General features: G+C 42.6%; 1 protein-coding gene across 6 annotated transcripts in view; it reads right to left on the bottom strand.

The window, feature by feature from the left end:
* Window positions 1-4,954, bottom strand: part of SCML2 (Scm polycomb group protein like 2) — a 68,969-nt gene extending 64,015 nt beyond the window's left edge. For 4 of the 6 annotated variants that reach the window (XM_004934691.5, XM_004934692.5, XM_040649583.2 and 1 more), the window contains exon 1: window positions 4,590-4,675. The gene's annotated coding sequence lies outside the window, so the exon portion shown is untranslated. Of the gene's footprint in view, window positions 1-4,318; window positions 4,517-4,589; window positions 4,676-4,826 lie in introns of those variants that run through there. The other 2 variants (XM_040649581.2, XM_040649579.2) reach the window with 2 other exon arrangements.
* Window positions 4,955-17,851: the final 12,897 nt, after the last annotated feature.

Raw genomic sequence — 17,851 nt, 5'->3', positions numbered from 1 at the left:
AGGAGAAAAGAAATTGCTATTGCAAACATAGTAAAGATGCCCAGAGCCCAGGACAGAATGGGATGCCAGAGATCCCTACGTGGCTTTCTGCACTCATCTCTGACAAACAGAAAGCAATAGCAGTAGTTTTAAAAGCAGCAGTAGGAGAGTGTGTGTACACAGGAAGACAAGAGGTGGAAAGACAAGCAGAGGGTTGCTAGAAAAGGGTCTTACAACCTCTTAGCTTCCTCTCAGCTACATTGCTTCCAAATGCTAACTAGAGAGACCATGGAAGCTCAGTGCAGATGGGACTGAACAGCACCCCACGTGTATCGTGGAGCTGCAAATTAATCTCAGTGGTCCAGATTTGTGCTCATCCAGCAGAGCAACTAGAGAAACACAGACACCTTCAGTTTGATTCAGAAATCTATGAAAGGTCACTCATCCCCCTCCCTGTTTGAGAACCCAAACAACACAATGCCCCACCAGGCAGCTGTGCCTGCACTGCCTACCTTTTCAGAGCGGGTACAGACACAGAGATACGGTCCTACAAACACCACCGCAGACATCACAGTCCTTTTAATCTGAGCCCGGAAGGATGATAGCGACAGTAAAGAGCTCCACCAAATTCATCCGCCCTGATACCCTTTCACATTCCTCCACGTACAAGACTCACTTTTATGAGCTGTTCTTTTCAAATGGCCTTTTCAAAGTGCCCCAGGAATTGCACTCCTTGCACTGAACCTTCCTGCCTTAATCTCCGGTAGATTCCATACAGTACATAAATAACGGCGCGTGCTTCATTCCATGTATGCACCCCATTAGAATGGTGCTACTCTCTTCCATGTTCTATAAACTTCAGATGCTCCCTGAACTAATGCGTGCTACAGATGACCAATGGCTCAACCTCAGCTTTGCCCTGGACTAAAGGGATATCATGTTACCTTGAGAAGACAACAACCTTGGATTCCCATCAAAGAAGTTCATCCCTTTCATGAAAGGACCAGATTTCCTTGGTATCTTAAAATAGAATTGGACCTGATTTGTGAAGCTGAAAGCATAGAATCAAATGATTTAAACCAGAATATCTACCTTTAATGTAACATCTTACTTGTTGTTCGATGACCACATACCGGATGGGGAGCTGAGTAGAAAACGCACCGGAAAAATACAGGGGAAAAAACAAATCAGTCCAAAAACACTGCTCCTACCTGAGCTGCTCACAGCTCTGTTCTAACAAATCCCAAAGAAAATGTACTTGGAGATTAGTCTGGACATCGGATATCTAGGCACCATTTTCCCTGTGAAGAAGAAAGACTATGGCCTACTAGAACATGTGGAAGAGCACTGAAGTTCTGTTAAAGGTTTTAGTTATTTCATAAAGTCTTTGATATTAACAGCCCTGCAAATTATTCAGAAAGGCATGAAGAGAACACACAGGAGAACTGCAATAAGCACACTCTCAGTGATGCACCAATTCAGATCAAAAACAATCAAATACTACCCGTAAAGCAGTCTTGAACCCAGAGGGCTGATAGGAGACACACACATTACCACATCAAAGAACTGCACGTTTCTTCATTCATGTCTAAGCTAATATTGGATTTGATACTCTATGATTCTAGGACACAGAAAGTAAAGGGATCACTTTCAGTGGCAGCAACCCTGTGATAGCAAAGGAGGCAGCATATCCTCTCCACTACAAACAATACCGTTGAATGTACCCATGCCCCATATCCACCATGTACAAGAGAAAGGATCTGAGCAAGCCTATCCAAAAGACATAAGCCTTGTAAAGATAGTTCCTGCTTGCTCAACAGTGTAAATGCAGCTCCTGACTTTCCTACAGATTTATTTCTTAGAATCACTGATTCTTGAAATGGCTTGGGTTGCAAGGGACCTTAAAGCCCATCCAGTTCCAATCTCGTGTCATGGGCAGGGTCACCAACTACTTGATTAGGCTGCCCAGGGCCGCATCCGTCCTGGCCATTTCCTCAATAACCAAAGAGAAAGACTAACAGGGAAGAGATACGAGCACCTCCAAGGTTCCTCACCACCGCTCATGCCCTGGTTGCTGTTTGTAAACCTGCTGCAAATAATGGGGCAGCGTGCCTGCTGCTGGCTGAGACTCCTCAGGCAGCTGCCACAGGATGAGGCTGCAGCAGCAGAAGGCCCCTTGCTCATCTCGCAGGACAACAACTTGAAGACACCGCAGAGATACAACACAAGCTTAGGGCAGTGCAAGGAGCAAGCCGAGCCCGTCACTCACCAAGCTGTCTCTTGTTGCTCCGCAGCAGTGGCCTACAAAGGGTGAGTCAGTTGGCAGCAGCATGAGCACAAAAACATTCATCAGATTGTACTGGAATATTAACAAACATTTCAGGACTTCAAATTACACAGAGTCAAATTAAAGTTAAGAGCATTTGCAAAAAATCCCAAGATCACGACATGTAATGAAAACACCTGTAATGTTCAAATACAAACAATCATTTCTGATTCTCAAATACAAAGAATCATTTCTGTTGCTCCACTATTGCAAACGGCTCTATTAAGCCTCAACAACTTTACAGAGGATTTCCTGGCACTTCCAACATGCCAGGAGTCTCAGGAGTCCTGGGACACTTACAAGGCACGTCTTACATTTTGAAGAAGAGTGACAGCATCATTCTTTACATGTAAGATTTTAATCTCTGGAAGAAGCAATCAGCACTAAGACCGTGAGCCTAAGGCAACTTCTGTCAAATGGGAACAAACAGAACCTCACATTCCCAGCAGACGCAGAGGTCAATGAGTTGGTCAACAGCCTCACTTGTGCAGACTTGCTGAAGCACTATCCCCATCCCCACCTGTCATTTGTTGTAGTTACACTTGGAAAATATGACAGCACAATGAGGTACTTTCAGAGATTATGTGAACACGCGCAAGAAGAACCGTGCACTTTGCACATCCCTGCTTGAGGCAGCCTGACAAGCAAGAGAGCCAGCTGCAGCGCCCTGGACAGCTAATGGCAATGGGCGTTTCCCATCAGTGATGCTGTTTAATATCAAGCAGTAATTACTGCAGACTCCATTTCTCCTCAGACTTCCACTCCACCACACGTAGACTCCAACAGTAAAGGAAGCAAACGTGGCTCACTCACAGCATTTCATATATGTGGCTTTTAGGCAGATATTGGAAACAAACGCATTCTCAGTACTGCAAATTTCACACGAGTGAAAACCAAATGACACTTGGTTTGTAGTAATGGAAACCCCCTCCGATGCCTCCTCTCAACTCAGGCAGCCACTCCAGAAAGCAATACAACACCTCTCTCTGCCTTACCAGGGCAGTGTACTGCAGACAGCAAGGGCAGCAGCAGCATCTCTGCCAGTGAAAGGAAAGAAAGCAGACACCTATGCATTCAAAGCAGCATCACCCAGAGTCTGAGGAAATATCTTCTAGAAGACTGCCAATGCTTCTTGTTCAATCCTCCCTGCATTCAGATTGACACTTACAATAGGGCCCAACTTTAAGAATGACCTCGTTAGAGCTGCATTTATATACCTAGGTGACTTCTAACTGGTGTGAAAGGAGTGTATCACATGGAGTCACGTATTTCTTCGCAGAACCTGAACATTCCTATGAAATATTTAATACCAAGCAACCTGGCAGATACTACACAAATATTACTGTATTATTTACAGCAAAGAGAGAACTAGAGCCATCAACCCTGTCAGCTGCGTCTCAAACACAGTCAGTGAGCATTACTTGAATACTCAGAACCGGACCTTGTTCCACTTAACAGCCCTACAGATACTTCAACACCTACATTACAGCTTCAACTTTGTATACTCCCTGCTCGCATTACCGTGACATTTCCCGTAAATAAAGTACCAACCAAAGCATCTTTAACTAGGTTTTTCTTTACATCAATTCACGTGCCATCATCCTGAAGCAGCACTTAGGTTTTATTACGCCCTAAGGGAGAAATCCAGCTCACCCTGCCCCAGGCAGGCAGCAGTTCCCCTGTCACGCACCGCCAGGCCCCCGAGCTGACAGCAAGCCGCAGCGCTCACCTCCTGCTTACGTCCCAACGTGCCGCCTCGCACCACAGCCGACACCGGGTGCCCTCCTGCTGTACTGCCACCTGCGCGGGCGCTGCTGCTGGTCCGACACGGCGCAGAACCATACAGTTCTTAAAGTTGGAAGGGACCCTTGCAGGCCACCTGGTCCAACTCCCCTGCAGTGACCAGGGACACCGACAGCCACATCGGGATGCTCACAGCCCCGTCCAACCTCAAGCGCTACTTAAAACATTTGCTAAAACACACGAAGCGTCCTTACACCTCTCGAAGAGTACCTGCTTGTGTTAAGATCTCGCTCGGACACCACTGTAACTCGGCAGTCCCGCGGCCGGCCCCTCCGCGCCCCTCGCAACTCGGCACCGCGCTGAGGACCGCTTCCCAGGAGCCGCTCCCCGCTGTCAAAGACCGCCCGCCCCGGAGGCCGGACACCGGGCACAGCCGCACCCGACCCCTGCCGCCGCCACCACCGTGACACGGACGTGGCCGCTCCCGCTCGGCTCCCCGCCCCGCCGCTCCCGCCCCGCGGCCCTGCCCGCCACCACTCACCGGGCCGGGGGCAGAGGCACCCCCGCCTCCCTCGAGCGGCTCCCGCCGCCGGCCGCCTCACTCCGCCGCCATGTTGCGGGGGCACCGCGCATGCCCGGACCGGCCCCGCCGCCCCCCTTCCGCCTGGCCTCGCCCCTACCTGCGGGGTGCCGGCTGCGGGAGGGTGTGAGCGGGTGGCTGGGGTCCGGCCTGTGCTGATGGGGAAGGGAAAGGAAGAAAATAAATCCAAATATATACCAAATAAAGCGCCGAATTCTTCAGTGTGGAAGTCGAATTCAGCCAGCCAGTGCTAGTGTCTTGCACTTAAAGTAGCGCCCTCAGACCAGTCAGTGGTTCTTCAGAAACAAGGAAAACGAGTCTCCACCATACATTTTAGTGCTCAGTGCTTAGACAGTGAGACAGAAAAGAGCAAATATATAACAGAATCATAGAATCATTAATGTTGGAAAAATCCTCTAAAGCCATCTAGTGCAACCACCAACCCATCACACCATGCCCACTAACTGTGTCCCTCAATGCCACATCCACACAGTTCTTGAACACCTCCAGGGGCGGTGACTCCACCACCTCCCTGGACAGCCTGTGCCACTGCCTCACCGCTCTTTCTGAGAAGAAATTTTTCATAATACCCAACCTGAGCCTCTTCTGGCACAACCTAAAGCCATTCCCTCCTGTCCTATCGCTGTCACGTGGGAAAAGAGGCCAACCCCCACCTCACCACAACCTCCCTTCAGGCAGTTGTGGAGAGCGATAAGGTCTCCCCAGAGCCTCCTCCAGACTGAACAATCCCAGTTCCCTCAGCTGCTCCCCATAAGACTTGTGCTCCAGACTTTCATATATACGTGCATATTTATGCTTTCTTACGCATTTTCTATGTTTATACGTACATACGTGTATGTGTGGCTTCGCAGGTTTTTGCAGGGAGATTCCAGCATTTTCAAAAGAAGCGATGATGCAAAAATAAAAATGTCTCATGAAGGGACACTCCAATTAACCCCCACAACTATTCAATATGATGTCCTAGAAAGGTGACACAGATGAAAAAAATGTGTGAAAGCTGGCAGTTACTCAAAGCAACTGCACTAAGAGTGTGAGTGAACTATCTGTCCACACAGAAAAGATAAAGAGTGTAGCACAAGACTAGCCTAGCTGTCACGAGCAATTCCAGGAGTGCAGGCAGGAGGGAAGCAAGCAGGACAGAGAAGTTAGGTTGAGTAACTGCAAATCTACAACAGTACAGACCAATTGTGAAGGTAACCAGCAATAGGGTGAGAGGTGATGGCTTCAAGCTGCACAGGGAAGGTTCAGGTTGGATATTAGGAAAAAATTATTCTCCAAAAGAGTGGTGAGGCAGTGGCACAGGCTGCCCAGGGAGGTGGTGTAGTCACTGTCTTTGGAGGTGTTCAAGAAATGTATGGATGTGGCACTGAGAGAACATGGTTAGTGGGCATGGTGTGATGGGGGATAGTGGGATTTCCACATATTGGGGAAAAGGTATGAAAAAAGGAATGTGCCATTTGGCACTGCTGGGCTAAGGTGGGTGGTAACACAGAAGTAGATAGGGACATATAGAAAGTGGGGAAATGTGAGGTGTTCTGTGGGAAAAAAAAAAAAAAAAAACAAGTGCAATTATATGCAAAAGAGAAGAAGAGAACAGTCTGTGGTTATATGAGTCACAGTCAGACTGTACACAAGGTGACAATATCAAAGTGCCACAGTGAGAATGTCATACCACTTAAAAGGATGTGAAAACAGAATCAAAGACTCCACACAAAGTAGCTGTCTCTACACAGCTGTGGAGAAGCTTGGTACCAGTGGTCTGATTGTCAGCAGAAAGCTCTCTTCTGCCTGAAGAGAGCAGAAAGGAGCAATTTGGATGAACGGATAACTATAGAGCATGTGCTACCAGGAGATTCTTAAATCAACACTATGCACTGGGGAGAAGAGGAGGCAAAGGGAAGATAGCACATACAGCTTTACAGATGCAGATATGAACGTAAGACAAGTATTTAAGAGTGCTTCCCAAAGCAAAGTTTTTGAAGATGATTTTTAGTGGTTGGAAACCCAGCCCCACAGCACAGGGCTGAGAACTGCATGTTGGTTGGTGTCCCTTCCAACTCAAGCCATTCTGTGATTCTATCCATCGGAAACTGTTTCCATGCCTTCTGAGTCCTCCCTCCTCCAAGCTGTCACAGGATGGTTGCTCTTTGCAAGTAGGTATATTGCAGATATTTGAAAGGTTGCACAGTTTTCCTACCTAAAGAAAGCCATCATTTAGACATAAATGGGTCTGGCTTCTTCTCTTGGTTATGTGAATTCAGCATAAATCATTGATAGCTTTTCTGAGGGGATGGTAACATTTTGTTCTCTCCTGAGAGTGAAGTTTACCTTTTTCTGAACTGCTTCAGAAGTGTTTCAAGTGTGACAATGACACACTCTTTTAATAACATCTTTTTTTGTTTTTTTCTTTTCTGCTTGTGTGTAGGAAATGCCATCACCTCCTTCACAATATTTAAATGGGGTAGATTAAGAAGAAGAATAATTACAGATGGCAAGTGTAAAGAACACTCACTGTGACTATAATAAGTAAAAAAATTCAAGCCTTCTAAAGCAGTTTAGATGTTTAGCTTAGGTGTTTAGATATGCATGTGGGAGCTGGTTACGTTGAAAGAAAAGGAGCTGTGTTATTTTCATTTGTGTGACTACAAACCTGAAAATAGCTTTCTTGAGATGCAGAAAGCTTTCAGAAGTAAAGGAGAACAAAATCTTGGCCATCATGCGTTTAGAAAGCTTTTGCTGTATTAATTAGAATTTGCTTTGTAGGGGGATAAGCAGTGAGGAGCTGACTTCAGATAAGATAGACTTGAGCTACAAGTAATCTTTTGCCAGCAAAAGGATAGTGAGTAAATTTGCTCCAGCGAGGGAAAACAAATTTGCTTTCTTTGGTTACATACTGCATCAGGTACTTGCTTCTCACACACTGACAAGCAGAAAGAAAAACAAACAAACAAACAAACAAACAAAAAGCCAAAAAATGCTGGGGGCAAAAACCTGTAATAGATTTGTAGTACTGAAAAAGATAAAATTTAAGGTGATGAAGGGCTCTTTTTCTGACATCTCACAGGTCCTCTGGAGCTTCAGGCTGCCTGCTGGTGAGATAAATGATATGTAGGGCAAGGCAGAAAATTGTTTTTCCTTCCTTAAGAATTTTCTGTATTTCAGGTCATTCTTCTGTCCTGACTGATGCTGAAAAACTCTAGTAAAACTATTTCAGTACATGGAAATGGTTTGTTTCGTTGGTTCTAAGTACCCTTTTTGACCCTCTGTTTCTTTAGTGTTCTTATAGAAATTCCATTGTGTTTGAATTGAAACATGAATCTTTTGAGAAATAATATATCCACCCATCATTGTTTTTTTGTTTGCTTTTTGTTTATTTGGATCTAGGAAAAGCAGCAATACCATCCCTATACTGAAGACAATTATACTGTACAAAGGTATATTTAATCAGTCTGAAGCACATGAATAAAATGGGAAAAGCCATTTTACTGAATGGATGTAAATATATGGTTTGAAACAAAGCAATGGCACCAAGAAGCAAAACTTTTACATCTGGGCCATAGTACTCCAGTTCAGTGGTTTGTGTAAGGGAGCCAAATGCAAATGTCACACTTACCTAGTCCTAACTTACCAGTCCTTATGCATCAACATTTCTTCTCAGGAGTGGTGAGGCAGTGGCACAGGTTGCCCAGGGAGGTGGTGGAGTCACCGCCCCTGGAGGTGTTCAAGGAATGTGTGTGGATGGTGGTTGGACTGCACAATCTTAGAGGTCTTTTCCAACCTTAATGATTCTATGATTCTAAGAAATATTTTAGTAATGCACTTGGAATGGAATGACCCAAATTCAGGTTTATGAATGCTTTCTGTAGGAATACACCCCAAACTCTGCTTCTCTGGCAGGCATTTGTGCTGAATTGCTGTATGTTGCAATGAGTACATCAAGACCCAAAGATTTAGCTGGTAGTAACACCTTTAAAGCTTGGTTTAAACCACATGAATCTTGGTGTGATGTGCAAGACCGCGTATGTTCTGAGAGGCTGCTGCAGGCACAGATACTGAGAAAAATGCCATGCTTTGTGTGAACAGCACTTATTGCCATGTCAGCGCAATGAAACTTGAGACGCTAAAGTGGTCCATCCTGTGTGGTGCTCCCATCAAGTCAGAGATCTGTCAGCATTGTGTTTTGCAGTGATGACAGAGGCAACTTGCTAGCAGCTCAGAAAGACAAGTGCCTTCTGCTTCTCTAAAAGGCTGTTCTTTGTAAACAGAATAGCTTGTGTTGAACTTGGAAGGTGATGTTTCATGTTTGCAGCGTCTCAATCATTTATTCATTCCAGTATTGCATTCATCCAGCTTTCCCAGAAATAGGCATGTGCCCAGTGTGGCAGTGCATGTGGCAGTGCCAGTCACAGCTCCCTGCCAACAGCCAGTTACTTTTCCCAAAGCAACTGCTAGTATAGATAATAGACAACCTCAGATCAGTAATATCTAGAGGAAATGGCTCTTTATTTTCATAGAATCACAGAATCATTAAGGTTGGAAAAAAACAGTAAGATCATCTAGTCCAACCACCATCCTACCACACCATGCCCACTGACAACTTCCCTCAGTGCCACATCCACACAGTTCTTGAACACCTCCAGGGACAGCGACGCCACCACCTCCCTGGGCAGCTGTGCCACTGCCTCACCACTCTTTTGGAGAAGACATTTTTCCTGTCAAAATATTGCTGTTAGTTACTTTGAAGAAATACTTAGTTTGTTAGCTCATAAGAAATGAAACTACTGCAGTGGAAGTATTTCTTACAAAAGCAACAGTAATATCTTTCTTCATTCTTGTACATATATCTCCTTACCTTCAATTTTCTTCTGTGGTTGAAAGTGAAGTACTGATTTCAACTGTTTTAACTAGCTTTCAGTTTTCACAAGATTTTTCCTGGTATCAAATAAAAGGTTTTTATAAGACAGATAATATAATTTTTCTTTGTTAAAAATAAGAGAATAACAGTGAAACTTAGTTGTGAAGGAGGGTGGAAAGAGTAAGTAATGGTTAGATTAACCATACTCAGCTTTTGTTCTTCCTGAGGTAGTGAAGACTGAAGTACTGAAGAAAGAGGTGCTGAAAACAGCGGGACAAAGCAAAGGACAAGTCCTTGGGGCTACACTTAGAGGGTTTTGAAAGAAATGGTGAAACTAAGATAATGTGCATTTACTCTTAGGCAAAGCAAAGAGAGAATTCACAGAAACTTCTTAGCAAAATTTTTCTGCCTAAGGTATTTTCTTAAAACACCTACCTACGAAGAATCAAATATGGTCCCTAAGACAAATTCTGTAACAGTTTGGAAATACCTACATAAAAGGATCATTACCAAATATGCATTAAAAAACCCACTAACAATATACAAACACTATATAAATCAGAAGTATATTCTCTGTTCTGTCTAGTTTTATTCTCCCCATCTCAAAACAGTGCAAAGAAAACTATTTCAAAAACAGGCAATGAAACATATTAGAAATTCTCTAGAGACTTCTATGCAAGGCAGCACCATATACATGGGACTGTTTAATATAGTGAGGAGTGAGGAGCAACATATACATACAACAACAACAAAGAAACACAGGGAATGTAAATTCATGTTGGCTTTTATTCTAAACATCAATCATGCACTGAACCTGAATAGCAAAAAATTTGAAGAGTTAAAATAGAATCATTCTTGAAACTCCCTACCACAACATAACACTGCTATCAAGAGTTAAGAGGATATCACAAAGGATCGTCTTACACTGATAATAATAGCAATAATTTTAAATAGGGAGCATCCCTTCAGGTTTTTCTTTTGAAGTTGAGAGCTGCTAAAGGGAAGAAGGAAAATTCTTTTCATTTGCCTACAACAATTGCTTGTACTTTTTTTAACAATCGTTTGGGTTATCATTGTCAGAGAAAAGTTATGGGACTGCATCAGCCTCTGATCTTATAAAGTACCAAAATTCCCTTGTTCCTTGAAGATGAAAAACTGTCATGACCAAAATGCCATCTGAATGGGAGGCAATGAAGGAGAGCCCTATTTCTAAAGGTAAAGCCAGCACAGTAAAGAAAATGAGCTGTATGAAAAATAAGAGATCAAATATCTGAATTATCCAAACATAGAGTTTTTCTTCCTAGTTGTTCTCTTTTTGTGAGTGCAAGTTCTTGACACCCTTGGCATTAACAGCCTCATCTTTATTCTTTTGCTGTCTATGTCTTTATTCTCATGTTACTTCTTGTTCAGTTGCATGTGAAGTTATTCTCAAAATAGCTTTGCAAATGAAGCTTTATTGGAGAAATTCTCCTGCTTTCCGAGTGAAAGAGACCATGAACACAGAGACTGAGCCAAACCCTTCCCAAATGAAACCCTCTGTCCTTGCACTGGGTTATTAATAACCAAAAGCTGGTGTTCCTATTGCAAACAGAGCATTTCTGTACACACAGTGGGGATCCTGAGCACCTCTACTGAGTGATGCGTTTGAGGTGGGGAACTCCTTACAACGAGAGACCGCTGCTGCCTGGGATTGCAACAGTAGTATATAGATATGCATGTATTAGATATATGTATATACTGTATAATGTAAATATTGTTTTATAAATGTAAAGTATATATAGATTTGGAAGAGGCTGGCAGACATCAGAGATGGGAATGTCTGGAAAGTAAAATGTACTGCCTACTGGTCAGCACTCTCCAGTCCCAAGCTCCAACTGGGATTTGGGCCCACCTGTCCAGCATTTCTTTGTGTATGGGAGAGGATTTTTACTTATTTGTTTAAAGGACCTCCGCCTCTTGAAAGGAATGTGAAGTATTAGCCCCATGGCAGCAGGCTGGTCAGAAATGTGTCTATCTCATCAGTCTTGCCAGCCATCTGCTTGAAACCATCTTAGCCGGAGCTGAGCATGTCTGAGCACAGCTTGGGCATTTTTGTGCTAGGAATTGTCTAATCCCCCAAAGAGACAGCATAGTGGAGGGGTTCCTCCTAAAAGAAGTGGAAGGTGTGATCCTATACCTGATGCAGGTCTTTTCCTACCTCTGTGGAACACATGGAGTTAATTTCTGAAAGTCGTCTTTCTCAGATTAGAGGTGCCAGAAGCTAAGGAAAGAAAAATGATTTACCTTTAAATAGTTCAGCTGACCTTCCACATTTATCACCTTACAGGATTTCATTTTTCAATGGAGTCCATTGTTTCAACACCATTACCTCCACTTTTAGCAGACAATTACAGGGCATTTATTTATATACCAGAGACACATTGCTTAGATTCTTACATTCTTTTTACCTGAAATAGTTCTGTCACAAAACAGTTGTTTGTCTCTAGCAAATATTTCTTTTCTTTCAAAGCTGTACTTAGAGGTACTCAAATGTCTTTCTATTTGCACAAGACAAAGATCTTTTCTACTGACTGTGACAAGTGACAAACAAGTTGTGGTAACACACTGACAAGACATGGATGGCTTAGATAGTGCAATACCATCGCACTGACAGACTTTGTTTGAGTATGTTTTTTTACTCACCCCGTAAGGCTAAAAATTAGCTTTCTACCAGACTGCTCTTGTGAACAAATAGCAAATTACTGATGTCGTACTCACAACTACTTTGTCAAAATGAAATATTTTGTTAATTTGGATTTCCAAAAGTTATCACAAAACACTCCTCTCCCCCTCAGTCCCTGCCATCAGCCCTGTGGTAACCACTGAATGTGTATAGCCACCTAAATCACTTGAAGATAAATAGAGACCCTTTTGCCTCCATTTAGAAACTGGTGTGTTTCCATGTGTTTCCTTCTCTGCTTCAGCTTGTGTTCACAGTGAACCGTTGCATGTCATGGCACCACTGCTATATTCATGTTGTTTGCTGCTTTCTAGGTATGGGCAGCTAGTTTTGGTGATGCAGTGACCAGACACACCATACCAGCAGCTGTTAGACTACCCTCTTAATTCGTAACGTCTAGCTGGAAGCTGCCTTTTAAATACATATGTAAAGTCCAACATGCAAGGGGAGTGTACCAGGAGATAAACCCATAGAAATCATGTAGACTGTAATGGATTTTTCTCATGGGCATGAGCCCAAATTGCAGGCTGTTTTATGCTTCCAGATAGAACTTGCCTACCACGGGACAGCAGATGGCTGGGATTTATCTGGTTAACTTCTCCTTTGATACAGTGGAGATACCTTAAGAAAGTTCCTTGAAGGACAAAGAGACAGCTGTAGCATTGGGGATAGTGGTTTTGAGGTCATAAGATGGGAAAATAATTATATATTTGCACTGTCTCTCCAAATGTCACTACTCTATCCAGTCCTGATCACAGGAGATTTCTTTTGAATATAGAAGAAATTCTCTAAGTTTTCACTGCCAAAGAGACTGTAAACTTGGTTTATTTTCATATACAGAGTCAGGAACCTTTATTTTCAATGTCTGTTGATTTTAAGTCTGCAATAAAACATGCTTTGCAAAGCAGTGCCCTAGAATTCTTGGCTGAGCCAAGTTTAATAAGCTGATGTCCAAAGGTGCTCAAGGCATTTGGAGAAATGACTACTGTGGAAGGATAGCACAAAAAAAGTGACAGTGTTTCTCTTCTTTTAGTCATATGAGTACTGGAATTCGTGTACTTCCCTTTAAAATAATCAAAGATCCTTTTGTGCACGTTTTCAGTGCTTCAGTAGCTTAAGGAAGCAATGATCTAGAAATAATACAGCAGGAGCATATTAAATGCCTTTCTCCAAAAAGCTACAGTAGGTATACAAGAAATGGGAAGTTATGCACTCTGCCTTAGGGCTAGGCTGCATGCCTTCGTGAGATGATGCAGTTCCAGAAAGAAAAAAAACAGAAGACTGCATGGAAGCAGAAGAAGCTACTGTTTCCATGTTGTAGCTTTGGGAAGCCACCATTCTAACCTTGCACATCTTAAATTTCCTTTTTTTTTTCTTTTAAAACTTAACCGAGCTTGCACTGAACATCAGCTCCTAAATTTCATCAAAAAGATGCATATTATTTCAGCAAAGATATACTCACAGGAAGAAAATAGGCTCCAACCTCATTTTTCTCTCACACTCAAGACTATGGTAACATGGCCTCCAATAACACTGCATTTGAATCGCCTTCCACTAAAGAACTTCCATGTAATATCAGCCTTGACATACAGATCATGATGACCCCACCTTTGGTTTAGCATCAGTCTTAGTATAAACAATTCTGCTTATATTACAGAACAAAAATACTTTACGTTGTAACATATACTTAATTTGGCTATTTCAGTTCTCACAGGGCTCAAAAATCAGAAAAAAAAAAAAAACTTCAAAAATGATCTTAAACACTTTTATTTTGGATAAACTTTCTTTGAAGACTGGGACTACTTTTCCACATTATTGTAATATCTTTCCGGAGTACCAGAAGCTAATGTGAAATGAGAACCCCACTACATTTGTAGCTATGATTATTAAAAGATATGAAAGAGCCTCAGAAGCATCAGTCAGTGCAAGACTTTGAAGTAAAACAGCAAGATGTCTTCCTGTTACAATGAAGGGAAGAAAAAAATGGCAGGCATAAAATAAAGCTTTCCACATTGGCTGTGCTGAACAGGAAAAAAAAAAGCCTTAGTAATAATAATAATTGCAGTAATAACGGAAACGTACAGTGCTAGAAACATTCCAACTTCATCAAGACTACCAAGAGCAAAGATTGTAATTCAAACCATAATACAATCCTGGCAGTAATCTTTAATTTTTTAGACAAAGAGCGATAACTGTGAGAATCAAATAAGCTATATTCTAGGGAACAGTTCTGCATAAAGGGTAGAAATGTCAGCAGCCACTGCCTGTAGGCACAGGTGCATAAGTCCAAAATACAGTGCAGATATATGTGAGCGAGTGCTCAGGAAGGTTTCAGAATAGCTTGACCCAAACATTCTTCATCTGTATATAATAAGGCAGACTGAAGATGGACCTTCCGCTGAACAAGGATGCAATGTAAGTAATGTGAATTGGGCTGTGTTAGTAAGGAAGAAAAGTAAAACAAGGAGAAAATAGCCTTAGAAATACAGCCTGATTCAACAACACTTCTGTTTTCCTGCAGTCAAGGACAAGATGGCTCTGAAACAATCTACAAGCATCACTCTGGCATTTCTCCCAGAACTTTTAGGGTCTGCTTAGGCATAAAATACCTCACTGAGTATTTTTAGTATTCTCAGGATCTCTTATCCCATGCTTCACAGGCACCTTCTGGGAAACTCTGCTTAAGCTTAAGGTGTGTGACTTTCAGCAGCCTCCATATTTCAGCTTCCTCAGTAACACGAAGGAACCACTGACCACTTCTGTACTTATTGCTTCACACTGCAGGCTGATCTAGCTGACAGTGCCAGAATCATTCATGTGTGGATGCAAAGGGGAAGGAACATGTATGTTGGACCAGAGGCAATAGTCCTTATTACCTGGCATTGCTAATCAATTCTAAACAGAGTTTCAGTACAGAGCATTACCAAGAATACAGAGTCTGTTTTTTTTAAATACCTGGTCACTATCAGAAGCATTAAAGTTAACTGCAAAGTCCATCATACCCAAATGAATTTCCTAATCTTAGATCAACACACAGCCAGTACTCAGGACCAACACGATCTTGGTTCTTGTCACGGTGCCAAAAATGAGCTTAAAATATACCCCAAATTGTAGGTAGAAGTCAAGATGGAAAAAAAAGAGCCAACACATGCTTAGTACCTCTCCTCTCTTGTGTGGAGAGGGGAATATGGCTGCTGAGGACCCCACACTCAAGGTCACGATATTTTTTAGGAAAGGTGGCACTCTTCCTACTTTGAGGTAGCCTCAGCAGTACTGCCTTGTTTTATGGGCAGTAACAACAGGCAACAGCTGGAATTACAAAGTATCTCCACTAAGAAACCTGGAATATACCAAACATCTTCATCAGAGACTGAAATAAGTGCAGGGAAAGGAAGAAGTGTGCACAGCAGCAGTCCATGCTGTTGTGCTCTTACATTCGCTGCCTCCTGCACTGACTGTAAATCCAGCCCGGGTATCTGCATATTGCACTGCAGCCAGCTACTGTTCTGCAGGCTTTCCTTGTACTTTAAAACTTGTTCAGTCACCTCGATATCTTAACACTCTTTATGTCAGTAAGGCTCTTTCTGCTGACTTCAACAAACTTTGGCAGAAGTATAGGCCCAATCTTTCCCACCACTGAGCTAGAACTATGTGGCTCATGAGATATTAAATAGGAAATGTTCTTCCCTTTCGCTCTCTTTTCCTTTGTTTTAAATATTTAATTCACTGAAATAGCATGGAAAATTTCAAGCTGGTATGAGTTCTCAGAATATATCAAGAGTGTTGGGGGCCAGAATTTAATTTTTGTGAAGAAAAACTCTTAAAATTCTAGTCAAGCAATAGAAAACATACTTATGAGGATAGTTCTGTTAATATATCTCTACAGGTTTTATAACCTGAGCCCGAATTCATTTGCAGGTTTGCTCATAGTGACTGTATTTGAAATTATCTCAAAAGAAAAGGGAGGGCTTAGCCTACTTTCAATAAGACCTCTAAAAAGAAGGACAAACAGAATAAGGGATACCCTCCACTTGGGTAACGCTCCAATACCCCAGGGTTACTGTGGAAGCACAGGCTTCGCCACAGACTCTTGATTTACAGTTGTTGCCCACTCTTTCAGTGCAGCACACTCTGCTATCCACTGCTAGGGTCAAGCACCAACTTGAGCCCCAAGCTTATCCGGTGTAGGAATACACCATTTCCTCAGTGGCGGTGGTACAGTGAGGAGGTGGTGCTGAGGGGCATCTTTCCATATAGCCTGCATAGGGCATGAGTTAACAGATTCAGCTTAAGAAGTCTCCTTTCTAGGGATGGTGTGACAGGGAAAGTCCTCGTGACTCCTTGTCAGTCAATCACATGCAGATTAGCATCGGAACTCACCTACAAGAAGGTCAAGTGCCCTCCTTCTCAGACATCCACACACTCGTTCATGCATGTTCAACCTTTTGGCTTGCCTGGGCCACATGAAGTGAATAAAAATAGTCTTGTAAAAATAGTCTTGGGCCATATATATGTATGTTGCTCCAAAAGTAATGCCTCCTATTTATTTCCATATAAATGACAACAGATACAAAGAGCACAAGAACACTATTTGATAGAGCAAATTCTCAGCTACAAAATGCCATTTTTCAATACAGTCACCATCATGAACTGTGCATTTTTGCCAGTGGTGAACAAGAGCCTGCATGCTGTGTTCATAACGATCTGCACCACTGGAAGTGACCCACTGTTGCTGTCACCACTGCTGAAACACACCAGCCATGGCTTGCTGTGATCACATCCACAGGTTGGTCTCCATAGACATTCACAAGTGCTGTTGAATGTCAATGAGTGCCATTTTTTCAACATGGAGGAACTCAGTGATACACCTTTGCTTCAGACACACTTTCATGTCATGTCATTGTGTCAGACTGCCTCTCTGCTGCCATCTGTCACACAGCAACAAAATGTAATGGGATATTGATGGGAAGGTTCAACCTCTACTGCCAAACTTCCAACAACCTCTAACATGGTAGGCTGACATCATAAAATAGGAAGCATTACTTTCAGAGTAGCCTTCATAAAATATGTGATATAGTTAATGTATATAAGTGAGAAAACTATTTTTTTTTTCATTTAATCATATAAAAAAGTAGAGCAACAACACCACAAAACTAGCAGGATACGTGACTCTGTCTCTGTGGAATTAATGCATCCGCCTGGTTCGATGGCAGTGGCTGCCATTCTCAGTGAGCTCTCAAGGGGTTCCTCAGAGGCTTTTGATGGAATGGTACTCTTCCTGTGCTTCATCCTTGAAAAAAGTTGTTCACAAATGTAGGAAGTGCCAAAAAGCGATGACTTGAATGTACAGATCATGCTTCAACACCAATTTCAAAGCTGAAGCATTTTGCATACTTCAAGATTAGATAAATAACAGGACAGTACTGCTCTTTCTTATGATAGTTTGAGAGTTCTGGCCATTAATAGAAGGTCCACTGCACTGTTTTATTGCTTAGCATGCACACGTTATTTGAAGAGTTTATGGATCATTATATAAAGAGAAGAATCCATAGGAAACATAGCAGTCACGGCTATTTTGTATGATGGGGTTTATTTCGACATTCTCCTGTTCAGACCGTTGCAGAGAGT

Source organism: Gallus gallus, chromosome 1 (genome assembly GCF_016699485.2).
Source record: "Gallus gallus isolate bGalGal1 chromosome 1, bGalGal1.mat.broiler.GRCg7b, whole genome shotgun sequence".
NCBI lineage: Eukaryota > Metazoa > Chordata > Aves > Galliformes > Phasianidae > Gallus > Gallus gallus.
This window is presented reverse-complemented; position numbering and strand designations above follow the sequence as displayed.